Here is a 15133-nt window from a genome sequence, read left to right as displayed (position 1 = left end):
TCAAAGGATAGACCACACGTGGGGAAGAACTTCACTGTAAGCCATGAATGACCAAGATCTGATCCTTGAAAGATGGCACATAACAGAAGAACATTTAGATTTAGATATTTTTTAAAGTTTTCAGCAAAGTGTGGTGGTACACACCTTTAATCTCAGCATTCAATGAGGCCAGCCTGGTCTACATAGTGAGTTCCTGGAGAGCCAGAGCAATATAATGAGACCCTGGCTCAAAAAAAAAAAAAAAAAAAAAACTTTCTAATTTTACCTTGAGAAGGACTCATTTTGTAAAATATTTCTTTTTGATATTACAAACAATAGCAATAGAGGAAAATATAGAAAGAAATGGTTAAGCATTGATCTAAACATTTGTATTAGCCAAGGTTCTTCAGAAAAAAAATAGAAATATCAGAATATAAATGGTCTAGAATTCAATTCATGATTAAAACATAAATGAAAATTGTTTATATTTGAACTCACAGCTTTTTGTTTTGTATATATACATATATATAGCATGTAGAAAATATTTATGTATGGATATTTATTATTTATGTATGGATATTTATTATAAGGAACGGGCTGATATAACTATAGAGGTGGTCAAGCCCCAAATTTGAGGCCCAGGAGTGTTCAGTTCACATCTTAGTGCAGCAGGTTGAAGGCCAGGAAGGCCAATGCTCTAGTTTAAAGGCAGTCAGGCAAGAATGTCTATAAGAAATTAAATTATTATAAACCTTATGGAAGACATTTGTTAGAAGAGATTACTGATAATGGGTCTAAGATTTAGTCTTAAAGCAGTAACAAAGGTTGCACTTGCAATTGAGATAAAGTGTTGTTAAATGAATATGGCATTGTTATAAAAGATATTGAGAGGAACAGCCAGTGGCAGGTGGCTCATGCATTAGTTGTTGTTTTTGTTGCGGTGATAGAATACTGACAAGAGTGACTTACTCAAGAAGGAAGGGTTTCTTTGGGCCCAAAGCTCAAGAAAGTGTACAGTCCGTCACGGCAGGGAAATCAAAGAAGTGGGAGCATGAGGCAGCAGGTCACATCTCAAGAGCAGTCAGGAAGCAGAGAGGACTTTTTGTGTTTATCTCATTTTCTCTTTTTTATTCAGTTCCAAGACACCAGTCCTTTTATGGTGCGGCCCATACCTAGAGTGGGTCTTCAGACTTCATCCAGATTTTTCTAGAAACTCCCTCACAGACCCACTCAGAGGTGTTTCCCTAGCGATTCTAAATCCAGTCAAATGGACAATGAAGTTAAGTGACAGATAAACTCTGGTTCCAATAGACAGTGGAATATGTGGGCACCAGCATTTGTGATGTGGAAAGATATTTGCAACATACCATACAAAATAAGTAAGGCATGTCCTAAGGAGGCATATATCAACCATGTGTGTACACACACGCATATGTGTGGTCTTAGACCCAAAAATTTGGTTGCAAAGTTGACAATGATTTCTCCATAGGGGAAGTTCCTCTATAAGCACCCAAACCGATGCTTCTCATTTGATAAATGTGGTCAATACCTATAGCCTTTTATAGTGTTTGCCATGTAAGGTATTTCTGATGTCAGTTACCATGTAACTTGACACATATGACTGATACTCGATACTATATGTGAAATTGCCCACCTTTCCCAACTCCTACTTTCTGTGTTAAGAAATCACAAAATATCTACCTCAGCATTACTTAGACGTAGGTCATGTTGGAAGTCAACATTTATTATGTGAGAACTGTGTGCTTGACTGTAAACAAGACATAAAGATGTAGAGGGACCTGAAGCAGAGGAAGAAACCCAGGGGAGCCCTGGTGTGTCTGGACCTTTGGCAGAGAGTCTTGTAATAGGATGGGTTGGTGGCATGTTTACTGCCTGAACTCCAGCAAGTGGGTTGGGACATTCCTAAAAAGCCCCCTCAGGCCTCAATTGGCAAGCAGACTCGTGGACAGAAAAGTAGGTGTGGAAGGAATGTAAAGACAAAGACTGCCCCCTTAAGAAAATGAGAATCAAGGTCATGTGCAAGGTGAAACTGGTAGAAGCTACTAATAGAATGACTAGATTATCTGCAAATGTAACTTCATTGTCGGCAGTGAATTCATTAATTCTAGAAGCAACTTCAGAAACACTAAATGAAGAGAGTATTCTTAGCAGAGATCAGAATGTACGGGAAGCATGCAGTTCTGTTTGGTTCTAGGATCTAGTCTAATTAGAGGTGGCTTCTTCCAAGGGTGATGGAAAGTGCAATGGGTGGAGACTGAAGGCTGCTCGCAATCTGAGACCTCATCTGGGCAGGGGTGGGGATGTATCCTTCCCTGTTACCTGCAGTTACAGACTCAGATTCTCTTGCCCAAGATGCCAAACCAACACTTCACAAAGCACAGCCCTTAGTCCGTCAGTGTCTGTGTTCCCCGGGAACTTACTGGAACTATGGATTCTTGGCACCAGCTGCACACATACTACATACGAGTTTCTGGGGCCTTATTCCACAGTCCATGGTTTAGCAAAATCTCTGAGGGCATTAATGGTTAACTTGAAAGAATAAAGAACCATCTTGAGGATGGGCCTCTGGGCATCCCTCTGGATAACTGTGTCGATTATATTAATGTCATGGAAAGATCTATCTTTTTTTTTTTTGGTTTTTCGAGACAGGGTTTCTCTGTGTAGTTTTGCACCTTTCCTGTAACTCACTCTGTAGACCAGGCTGGCCTCGAACTCACAGAGATCCGCCTGTCTCTGCCTCCCGAGTGCTGGGATTAAAGGCCCGGCGGAAAGATCTATCTTGACTGTGGGCGGGACCATTCCCTATGCAAGAAATCCCGGACTGTATTCGAGTGGGAAAAGGCAGCTGAGCATGTGTTCACCGCCTCTGTTTCCTGATTGTGGATGTAGCAGGAACAGCTGTTTCCACGTCCTGATGTTTTAATTTCCTTCCTATGATGGACTATACCTGGCACCGTGTGCTAAAATAAACCCTTCCTCCCTTCAGTTGCTTTCGTTGAGGTGTTTTTATCCCACACACAAATAAAGAAATTCAGGCAACTCTCCAAATAGCTTTCATATTCACTCCAGTTGGAAAAACACTTGTCAGGAAAACACAACTTTCAGAAGTCTCTTGGAAAAGTTAAGGACCATAGCTCCCTCTGCACCCTTGGTCGTACTTTCAGCTACCCACACTTGACTATGATCTGAAAATAAAAGGAAAATTCAGAAGTCATTCATGTTGTGAATAACTTACATTACAGCACATGGTTATTTATAATTGTTGTGAACCACTTATTATGCTCAATTTATGAATGAAGATTGTCAGAGGGCTAGTTTTATGTTTGTACAAGTAGAGAAACAGTTACATAAAGTTGAGCTTTCACTGGTTCCAGAACCTGTGGATAGTCTTGGTAGGTATCCCTTGGAAAATATAGGACTTCTATAAACTATGAAAGATTCCCAAAAATGGCATAACACACACTCAAAAATTAGTTTTTATAATCTTAAGGCATTTTATTCCTGAATTTATCACTATTTTTCCAAATTGATGAATATCATATTTAATGAAATCAAACTTTATATATATATGGATGCGTATACATATGCCGTTATACCTTGAACTATTCACAACAAAACTGTACTACTGAAGTGTAGCATTTCCCATTTTTTAATGAGTGACTGCTTATAGTTTTGCCATCTCTGTCTTTTCTCGGGCTCTGTTCAGATGGAGGTCATTAGAAGGAGAATAAATACAGACACTTCCACACTTATAGTGGTACAGCAGAACCTCTTCCCTCTTCTCAACTCCCAGGGTCCCCTTTTCATCTCAGCTGAGAGCCCCTTAGTTTCCTAAAGAATATAGGAGCTTTCAGAAGACAGTGTGTACTCGCATTCTGCCTCTCCTCTGTGATGGATGGGAGGTTTGGGTGCCATTCCTGACTCATGCTGTGTCCTTTCTCTGGCTACAATTCATTAAACTTTTCGATTGAATCACTGTCCTTAGTACATGGACATGCTGTACTCACTATGTTAAAACAAACACAAGCCCTTTTTTTTTTTTTTACCTCATTTCCCTGTATCATTCTTCATCTATTGCTCCATATTTCTTCCCCCTGACCCCACACGTAACCACATTTTTTCAAAGGACTTATTTATTCTCTGGCTTCTCGGTTTCTTTTGCAACCAGTCTAAGCCACCTTTCTTCCCACCCACACTACGATGCTTTTTGGGTTATCAATGACTTTTACAGTCCAAATCAAATGGCATCTGTCCCATCCTTAAACTATTCTTGCTACCTCACTGGTGACATATTTACTGTCTATATTTTGAAATACTATACTTGGCTCTTCTTGGCTGTTACTTTCTCTGCTTTGCTTTTGCTTCGGTCACCATTCTTGTGTGTGGTCAAGAACAGTCTAGGCCTTGAATGTTGCAGGTTCTTTGAACTAGACTTTCTCTGTTGGACTAGAAAGGCAGTTCTCAGCCTGTGAGTGGTGACCCCTTTGGCAGTTGAACAAATTCTTTCATAGGGGTCGCCTAAGACCACCAGAAAACCCGGATGCTTACATTATAATTCATCCCAGCAGCATACAGGTACGAAGTAGCAATGAAAATAACTTTATATTTGGGGATCACCACAACGGGAGGAACTGTGTTAAATAGTCACAACATTAAGAAGGTTGAGAAGCACTGAACTAAAGAATCATAATTCCATGTGTGACAGTGGGGAGGAAGGAACCTCACGAATAAAGAGGACAAAGGAGGGCAACATGTGCTGGGAGAGAAGAAGCTAAGATTCTAGTGCCACAGCGCACAAAGGACCTGGTGGAGAAGCAAAGCACCCATTCCCTGGGGGGGCAGATGAACAGCTTTGGGCAAAGGAGCCACATTTGCTATGATCTCTGACTTCTACTCCCATAGGAAATGTTTTATGTGATGATTAAGAAACTGGATACTCTGAATGTGAATACCTTGTGGCTCCCAATTTTTGTATATAAAATAATATGTAGAAGTAAGGGCTCCGTTTTCATTGTCCTTCAGCGTTTTCCTTCCTTACTCTGACTTCTCCAAGCTTCTCTTCCTCTCTAATCATCTGCTACAAAGGTGCGACATCAAGGCCCTACATGCCAACTTATCAGGAAATACACTTTCAGAAAAGAAACTGACCCTTCCTCTCCCAACAGTTAAGAATTGTCAATAGCTTCTCAGTTACAGGTGAAACTTGGTTCCCCATTTCTCTCTCCATGCTGGGATTTGGTCTGGTTTGAGCTAACAAAGGTCTTGTGTGCTGTCACACCAGATGAGTTCTTATGCCCAGTGGCTCTGCCACTGCCAGAAGACACTGTTTCCTTATAAACATCACCACCTCTGACATTGACAGTCTCTCTGCCTTCTCTTCTGATCTCTGAGCCTTTGAAGGAAAGATGCGGCATCTATGGGTCCTTTAGGGTTGGACTTTCTGCATTCTCTTTTCTTCACATTGGCTAGCTGTCGATTAGATCATCATCATTTCCTGCAAACAGAAACTTCTCTGATGAACATTGAGAAGTACCTTAATAATAGATAGGTATGATGATAAATCATTAGGAGTTGGCTTAATGTTGTTTCCATTTAGCAGCACAATAGTACAAAGTTCTCTCTTAAGGCCTATGATTTGTCTAGCCATGGGATCTTGGCACCTTAATGGCACTAGGCACGGGTTTCCTTTGAAATACTTTTTCGTACCAATGTCCCACTAGACTCCACCCTGTGTGAAATGTCCACCTGAACCCTCATGGTTATCTCCTTCTCTTTGTATTCATTCCAATACAACAGATGAAGTTTCCAACAAGGATGTAGATGCAATGAGTGAATTACACTTCAGCCCTTCCTCAGTCACTGGGGTGATAACCAGTCTTCTCCATGACTGCTTCCTCCCTTTCATGTGAACCTCTTCACTCAGCATCCTTTACCCTGTCTCTTCCTCGGTATCTCCCATGAATTTGAAATTAGTTAGCCATCACCAAAAAATCATCTAGGCTCTTCCTCTGTGCCTTTGTGTTTACTAGCTAGTTATCTTTTTGACTTTAGAAACATAGACACCATTAGTAAATTTCATCTATCCTCAGATCATAGCTAAGAACATCGGAGCTGCAGAATGGTCCTCATTCTCAGCCTTGTCCCCCTAGCACAGTTTGGCTCTAAGCAATACACCTCCTTTTGTGATTCTAAGCACCACCTGCTTTTGTCAGATTGGCTCATATCTTTTATGCATTTTCCATTTCATCAAAGTGAAGAAATGAGAAAGTCTCTGAAATTTTCAGTCACATTCTTGTTTGTAGTTGGCACTTTCTTCACTGGTTGTGGGTAAGAAAAATGCATTCACATCAGTTGCTCTCTGTGATTGTGCCATTTATTCTTACTCCACTACAGGCACAACCAAGATAATGACTGTCCTCTGCTATGGAGAACCAGAGACAAAGGAGTTGCAGATGGAAGGCTTAAGAGTTTATTTGCAAACCAGGACAATGATCAAATTTCTTCCAAAGGAATTAAGTAAAAATTAAGTCATTCACTAAGCAATGTGCTATTTTCCCAACTGAAATAGGAAATGAACTATTTGTAAATAATAGAGGAGCAAGTCTTGTCCAGCAATTAGGATGAACAATTTAGAGGTTCAGCTGTGTAGCATGCATACAATGCTCAGATGATGAGTATGCATGTGTGTGAGAGCATGTCTGTGTGTGATTATGTTCTTGATACTCAAAGATGGTGTTAATGACATGAAGTATATCGGAAGTTATAATGACCAAGGTTTGGGCAACAGTTTGATAGAATCAACTCTCTTTCAAACTACTTTGATGCCTCTGTTATCAAGCTATTAAGCAACTATTTATTCTAATGAGCAAGCTTGATTACACCTCTGAAAACTATTCATTGCTTTCCTACTCAATCTGAGGGAAATCAATTAAAGCTTTTATTTTCTTAATTTTAAATGAAAAATAAAAATGAAACTTCCCATAATATGGGTCTACTTCTCTCTCAAAGCTCATTTGGGGCAGACCGAATAGATTTAAGGGAGAAAGCTATTTTTGCTCATAGTCTCAGAGGGTTTAGTCCACTGTGGTGGGAAGGCATGACATCTCGGGCAGCTCCATCTGAAGCATTAAGTTCCTTACACCAGGAAGCAAAACTCTCAGTCCAGAACCAGAAACAAAATAAATCACCTTTAAGGTCCACCCCTAGAGGTCTACTTCTGCTAGTGCAGCCACAATCCCAAAACTCTGCTACCAACTAGGAACCAAGTGTACAAAATATATGTGCTGCTGGGGGACATTTCGCATTCAAACAAGTTATCTACCTTGTAAAATGAGAGGGTTGTCATAAAGGATTAGGAAAGGCCATTTTTATTTCCAAGCATTTAATAGTCTCTACTCAATTGAACCAATTAGTAGAATCAAAATAAGATTAAAATCACAATTATGTTTTATCCCTTTCAGTTAACTATGAAAAGGAAAAAACAATAAAGAGGGACATGATATATTTTTCAGAGTCCCTAGTCAATAAGAACAAAAGTGGTAAGAAGGGAGAAGAAGAGAGACAGACAGAGAGAAAATATAAGTATATGAAATGATGAAGTGGGTTTTCACAGAGATAGTCATCATCTGGGAACTGGTTTAGCTCTGTGGGTCCTCCAGCATGCCATTCTTGTGGCCTTTTCTACAACCATTCAGAGCATTGATTCTGCAGCATGTTTGTATAAAATCTACTGAGAGAAACTGGAGTCCAAGTTTGTTCCAACCCACAGCAGATTGTGTTAATAGAGTGTGATGAGTCTGAGATGGAATGATGATGATGGTGATGGTGAACTTGATCTTGATAAGGAAGAGAAAGAACATTCTAACACCTCACATTCCACAGTCCCTTCCAGGCCGCATTAATCTTCTTCTAGTTAATTAATGGGAAAACTAACTTTAACATTCCACTATTAAATCTAGGAATTTAACAGAGTTCCATGAATGTTTCCACCAGAATACATTCCAAATGTTCTTCCTCTTTCATATTAGGACCTTTACAGAAGAACCAGAGTCATTTCTCAGTTCATTCACGATGCTATGACAAAATTCTATAAGGTTTGTGGTTTATAAAGCATATTCTTCTAAGTCTAGAGGCTACAAGGTCCAAGTCAAGATGTAAGATGTAAGTTAAATTGGTGTCTGGTAAGGTCTTCCCTCTAACAAACATCTGCTCACACTTCCTTCCAAGTATCACTTTAATTAGAACCTTGATAAGAGGAATAGGTATTCAGTAAAATGGTAATTGAGTTCTTTATTTTCTGAAATCTTATACTTATTGAAAGTATACTCTTTCCTTTTAGGCCATTCTCCAGAGATGTAAGAAGCTGGGCATAAATTAGAGTCTCATCTAAATTGTCAACTGTTCAGATTTAAGTAACTTATATAGTAGACTAGCTAAGTGATGCCTGATTCCACATCTTTGAAATACCAGCTGTTAATATCAAATATCACTAAAACAATACTTCAGAATTTTCCATTAGAAATAAGTTTAAATTAACCCAATACAGTAGAAAATCCCATCCATATATGAAGGTGATCTTAGTGAAATCACCTAATTAATAGGGAACACAGAGTCCCAACTAGCCATCTCTTGTCACCAAAAGAAGCTCGTGAGGCTGGGATTGGGTTACACCTAATTGAGTTGTTGGCTAAAGGAGACCCATGAGAATTCCCCAACAACCCAGGCTGTTGCCAAGACTATAAGTTGCTCTTCACAAACAGACAGCAAGGCCCCATTGCTGAAGACAACACCTTCACAACTCATTGAACATAGACATATCAAGCCAGTGCCTACATAGAGCCTTTACCGCTGTGTTCCAGGGTGTTTGGTACAGGAAGGTACTCTGCATGATAGCAAAAGAGAAACATAAACCCAACCCAGCCACAACCCCTTTTTCTACAATTGTGTACTGTCTGCAAGATATGCTAGGGCAGCCTACATAGTCCCTTCTGTCATAAAGACTACAGAAGTTAGCCAGCGGGTCCAACAGCAACTAAAGTGTGTTCTTTCTTCAGAAATAGGATGTTGCCTTCTGGTTATGGTAGACAACCAATAGCAAGGGCCATAGCATATGTTATTTCTGGATGACACAAGGGTATCCCTGACCAGTAACTCATAGGGGGTATATTTCTATATGGCATCTTCATGTATCCTTAGTTTTGGCTAACCTACTCCCTCCCTTTCCTCTTCCCAATCTCTCTATCCCCTATTTTAAACCTTTAGCCCCAAGTATTTCTTTATTCTTTCATGCACCTTGTGTTCTACTATTCCCTCTCACTGAATTTTTCCTGACCTAGAAGATCACACATAATCATATAGCTTTTAAACACCTTTCATTTTTGTTAAGTTTTCTGTCAATACCTCATTTCACCATTTACTTCATCTATTTGCAGCTGAGGTTATCCCAAATAGGTATATCTGTAGAAATAGTGTTCTAAAATTACACTGTTTTCTTTTCTTTTTTTACTTCATCTTAGGCTCTGTTTTTGTTTTTGTCTTGTTTTGCTTCGTTTTTTTTTTTTGTTTGTTTGGTGTGTGTGTTTGTGTGTCTTAACTCATGTTGGCCTCAAATTTTCAGTCCTTGCCTTTGCCTCCCCAGCGCTGGGTTACAAGACTGTACCATCATGCCTAGCTTGTCCTCTCATATTTTGTAATTTCCCTTCCTTTGCATTTGAAACTTAGATATCATCCCCTCTGACCAGAGCCATCAATGCCACCCACAAATTGTTTAAACAGCACTCTATGAGAATGAGCTCGTTGCATAGGAGTCATCAAAAAGCAGAACACGTACTCCATAAAACGTCTATAGAACACCACTGTGCAACTCTATCATGAGTTTTCCGTCTTTCCAGATGGGTATTATTAATTGTTCCAATTATTATTATTGAAAGAGTCCCAAAAGATTGCAGTGTGATTAGAACAAGAGCACAAACATTTTAGCAAATATATCAACTGCTTATGAAATAAATTGCTGTTCCAGAGCCAACTTATTATTGTAAGCCATGTTATGCAATAAAACAGAAACACCCCTAAATGGACACAGTTTTTATTATCTTTTCGGAGTAAATTATAGTATTGTTCAAGTAACTTTTGGTATGTGTGCTACTTTATCTTCATTACAAAGAAAAAGATTTGGATATGGGCTTTGGAGAAAATTATGGCCTCATCAGGACACAAATAAATTACATGTGGCCCATTAAAACAGATCAGTGTGATTCAGATAGCATGTACTAATAGTACTTGCTTTGGAGGGTTACAGCTTACTTCCAGATCATTTTACTGCACTGTATTTACCCTCATATAAAATTCTTTTCTCTGGTGGATTGTATGCTTTAGTTCTTAATCTCAGTACTTTGCTACCAAAAGTTAAATTTTCAACTGCGGTCATTTGCAATATGATATCCAATCTTGACTATACAAAAATCACCATTGGCTTTGATCACACTTAATGGCATATAGGATGATGAAGTATGAATGCTCAAAGAAATAAATATTGTTTGTCAAGGTGAACTTATTATATGGCACTTTGCTCTATGCCAACAGAAAGAATTAAAGAGCAAAAAATAATTATGCCAATCTAACAATTCCAATATTTTGAAAAGCATTTTATATTTTTTTAAACTCAGATCTGTATTTTTAGTTTATTTAACATAATTTAACTGTACAGACAAGTTTATTTAATGCATGGATTTTTTTATTTGTCTTAATAAGTTGCATAGATATGAAAACTCTTGGCTGGTCAAAAGCTTTCAAACATGCTGTATATTTCTAATGATGTCAGGTAAGAAAAAAAAAGGTTTAAAGGTCACCAGATGTTTATTTCACAACTGGATGGATCTGCTGTCTATCAGCTATATCAGAATAGGTTTAATGTAACAGGCTCTTAAATTAATGTAATTTAGGAATAAAATGCTCTTGCTGCTGCTGCTGCTGCTGATGATGATGATGATACATTGTGAGGATGGTATAGGGTGTGGTACTGGGGTGCTAACACTTTTCTCATGGTAGTCTGGTAAGATTAAGGTGCAATGTGATGGTAGCTGTGACAGTTTGATGTGAAGACCAATGGTGTGCTATGATGATGTAGAATAACATGACAAGTGACAAGCTGCATGTGAGATTTAACACAATGAGGTTGTAGTTCACCTTCTCTGGCTGGTACAGCTTTTTGTGCGGGAAATGATTCTAGAAGACCAGAATCTTAAGGATAAGTTTCTGAACTGGCTCTGGGTTTCCTGAAGTGAGTGATGAATGTTATTTCACTTAAAGGTTTCTAATGATTCATTTTCCGGCAGTATAGAGGGAACTGGAAGTCTACCCTGCAATTAGTAATATGCAAAACGGCTTTATTTGGGTATTGACTGCAAATAAGTGGTATTCTGTGAATTGGAATAAGAATGTATGCACAGATCCTTTTAAAGATTGAGGTACCAAACTCTCAGTTTCTGCACAGCCTTTTCACCCCAATAGAGGTAACCTTTGTACATGTGATGGAGGGATTTGACTCTGTTTTAACTGGAGGATCTATAATGGTTTCCCCTAAGGTCTTACAAGATACTCCTGATTTCCTCAGGGCCCACCTCTACCACTCTTCTGAGCACTGCAACAACTATTTGACCCTGTAAGACGAGGTACTTGTAGGAGTCATGAGAATATATATTACACCTAAATTACTGCACAGATTTTTTTCTATTTAAATAAACAGAGATCCAAAGAAAATACATGGCATGCCTCTCAAGGCATGGGATAATGATAGAAGGAATATAAAGCACTCAAATACTTGCATGAAAACCAATGGTGCTGCCTTTAAATACTAGAAGAAATGGCAGGACAACCAGCCTTCCAGAGAAATTTTCCTTCGAGAGTTAAAGTCATATGCTCCCACAATGTAGGCTGGAGTCCTCCTTTTTCTAGTAGAAAAAACAGCCCCAGAAAGGTTGTGAGAGGGATGTGAGAAGCTACCAAGTGTGGAGAAACTATGCTCTAGTTTCTAAATCTCAGTACTTTGCTACCAAAGTACTGAGATTAAGAACTAGTCCTATTCAGTAGGACTGTGCTGCAAGTGTGTAAATAATATCTTAGAAATGTTTTGCTGCTTTTGGTGGGATTCTGAGGATCATTGTCAGGCTTCCCATGCTACAGCAGGCTGTCTTGCAGTCACATTCCCGACTGAGCATGATAACTGCTACAGTGCAACTGTTTACCCCATCTCTAAATGTCACGTCAACATGACCTCACAAGAGAGGTATTTGTTTGTGTGACTCCTTGGAGCAGGTCCTTCCCTCTTGCTAGGAGATTGTGAGTTGTTAGTTAGTATGAAAGCAACAGAAAGAAAATTGAATTCAAACAAACAGGAGCAAGAGGAGGAAGGGATGAGAGAATGGAGGAAGAGAGGAATGGAGGGAAGGAAGGAGGGAGGGAGAAGCGAAGGAGTGAAAGAAGGAAGGAAGTAAAAAGGGAAGGAGGGAAGAAGGAAAGTTGAAAATATAGCAATAATAAAACTAACTTCTATCAAATATTTAGTAATATCAAATGCAATATTATAGGACTAAAAGTTTGTGTATTGATTCCTGAAGTCCTCATACTACCCCAATGATGCTATTACCACCTCTGCTGGGCAGCAAAGGAGAAGGAGCTTGTAAAGCCCATATTGTCTTAGTGGCAGAGCTTGACCACAGGAATTCTCACTCTGGAATCCGAACCTGTAAAAACACTGCATTCTGTGACTCTCCATGATATCAGTAACAGCAGAATGGGGTAAAGAAGTAGAATTTGCCAAATAAACATCCCACTCAGTAAATATTTATCGAGCTGTTGAAGATGTAGCGTGTGTAGTCACAGCACTCACAGTATGGTACCCTAACAGAGATGAGGGAAGCAGAGACGGAAAGAGTGCAGCAGATACGGAGACCGTGAGAGGACTCCATACCAGGCAGTGCTTAGAGCCAGACAGTGGTAGATAGTCACTATTTCGGTCTGAGGACATTCAGAAGCTACAGGAGTTTCTTCCAGAGGCCATTTCTTGGTTGACCCAGAGAAATGACTCCGAAAGCCCTTGGGGAGAAGGTATGAAGAAGAAGTGAGGCCTGAGAGTCAAACAGTATGGGTACATTTTAGACCAGCATGAGAGCTGGTGACATCCAGATGAGAAGCTTTGGCACTTGGGACTGGAGCGATGGCTTGGTGATTAAGAGCATGCGCTGTCACAGAAGACCTGAGTTCAGTGTCCAGTACCCACACAACCATTTGTAACTCCACTTCTGGGGGATCCTATGCCCTCTTCTGGCCTCCATAGACATTGGATACATATGGAGAACATACATATACGCAGGCAAAACACTCACACACATAAACTAAGATAAAATTTGGAGAAAATTTTTCCAGTGCCGCTCATCAATTAGTGCCATTAAGACCAACAAGATGGCTCACTGGATAATAACTAGTGATACCAAGCCTTAGAACCTGACTTCAACCTCCATAACCTGCATTGTGGATGAAAAGAACTGACCTCTGAAAGTTGTCTATGATATTACACCAAAGCTGTGCCCTGCACACATAAACATATGAATAAATAAATGTAAATGTTTTGAAGAGTAAAAAGAAGGGACATTGTACCTAACCCTTGGGCTTCTGGAATGGGCAATTTGACAACACTGCTGATTAACCCAGAAAGAGAATGGATAGAGAAGAGAAATTTGGGGGGGGGGATTGGAAAAGAAAGATATGATAAAGATAACAAGTGGTTGATTAGTGAATTTGAAATCTCCATAAGACTTCTAGGTTAAAATGTCTAGGAGTCACATAGTAGAGTACACAAACTTAAGAAACATTGAGACAATTGTGGCAGCTAAAGGTTTAATTGCAGAAGGGCTATAATTGTACATAGGTAATGGAAGAACAGTGTGAGAAGGACTCTATAAATATGAGGAAAGTATCCAAAGGACAACTAGACAAGAAAGAGAATCTATTGCTAAATCAAGGAACAAGAATTCAATAAAACTAATTGATTAGAGATGTGGGTCAATGGTTAAGTGCTTGCCTAGCAGGTACAAGGCTCTGGGTTTGATCCTTGGTGCCAATATTTTTTAATAGCAGTGGTGTCAAATGCAGTAGAATGAACATAGAACATATATGGATAAATACATAATAAAAAGCCCATTTATGGTTTTAGACCATGAATTAATGGTTGGAAGGAAGAGCATGAGTAGAGAGCTCTTGGAAAGGATAACTTTTCCTCTAAAAAAAAGTAAAAACGTGTGTGTGCATGTGTGTGTGTTTGTGTGTGTGTGCATGTGTATGTATGTGAATACAACTGCCAAGTCCATTTTGTTGTTTGTGAGTATCTGCTTTCAAGGTTGACCACTCTGTATTGGGCAACTAGTGAAGTGGCTTATCCCTGGTAAATATTAATTTTCCTTCTTCCAGCAGTCATCAGTTCTTAGTCTAGGGTGGGACCCTATGAAATTTCCCAACTTCCACACTGATATGTCTATTGATATTGCCATTGTTTGGGTCTCTTCAATGCAGACATTTCTAGGACAGACTGCTTCACCACAGACTTCCTGGTACTTAATAGTTGATGAAAAAGAAGCTGTCAATTTGAGAGTAGGGGCAAACATGGGAGGGGTTGGAGAGATGGTACCTGGGAGGGGTTTGGAGGGAGGAAAGGAAGGAGGAAGTGATATAATTCTATTTCAGTTAAAATATTTTTTAGAAGAGGAGTAAGACAAGAGAATAAGGAAATAAAGGTCAGAATGTCCCTGTTTTAACTGGAGAGCTAACCTTCAAGGTTAATCTATAAATCAGGATAAAGTGTAAAATTGCATGCTGGCGTGATGATAGAATTGATGGCAGGGATGACCAGGAACATCCTAGGAAGGAAAGAGCTAATTTAAAAGACTACTGAATACAAGAAGTTCCACCTGCAACCGGGAAGAATCCATTTACAGAAGCCTAAGACTGATTTCCATCTGCCCCACCTCCGAATCCCCCTCACTATAGGAAGCTGTGATTAAATGATGGGTCATTAGATTTTAAGGATTCAGTGATGGAATGTTACAAATGCTCAAGTGAGGAAAAAGAGCTAATGAGTGTG

Source organism: Peromyscus californicus, unplaced genomic scaffold, assembly GCF_007827085.1.
Source record: "Peromyscus californicus insignis strain IS unplaced genomic scaffold, ASM782708v3 Scaffold_22__1_contigs__length_63687245, whole genome shotgun sequence".
Lineage (NCBI taxonomy): Eukaryota > Metazoa > Chordata > Mammalia > Rodentia > Cricetidae > Peromyscus > Peromyscus californicus.
The sequence above is the reverse complement of the archived record's forward strand: the minus strand, read 5'-3'. Positions refer to the sequence as shown.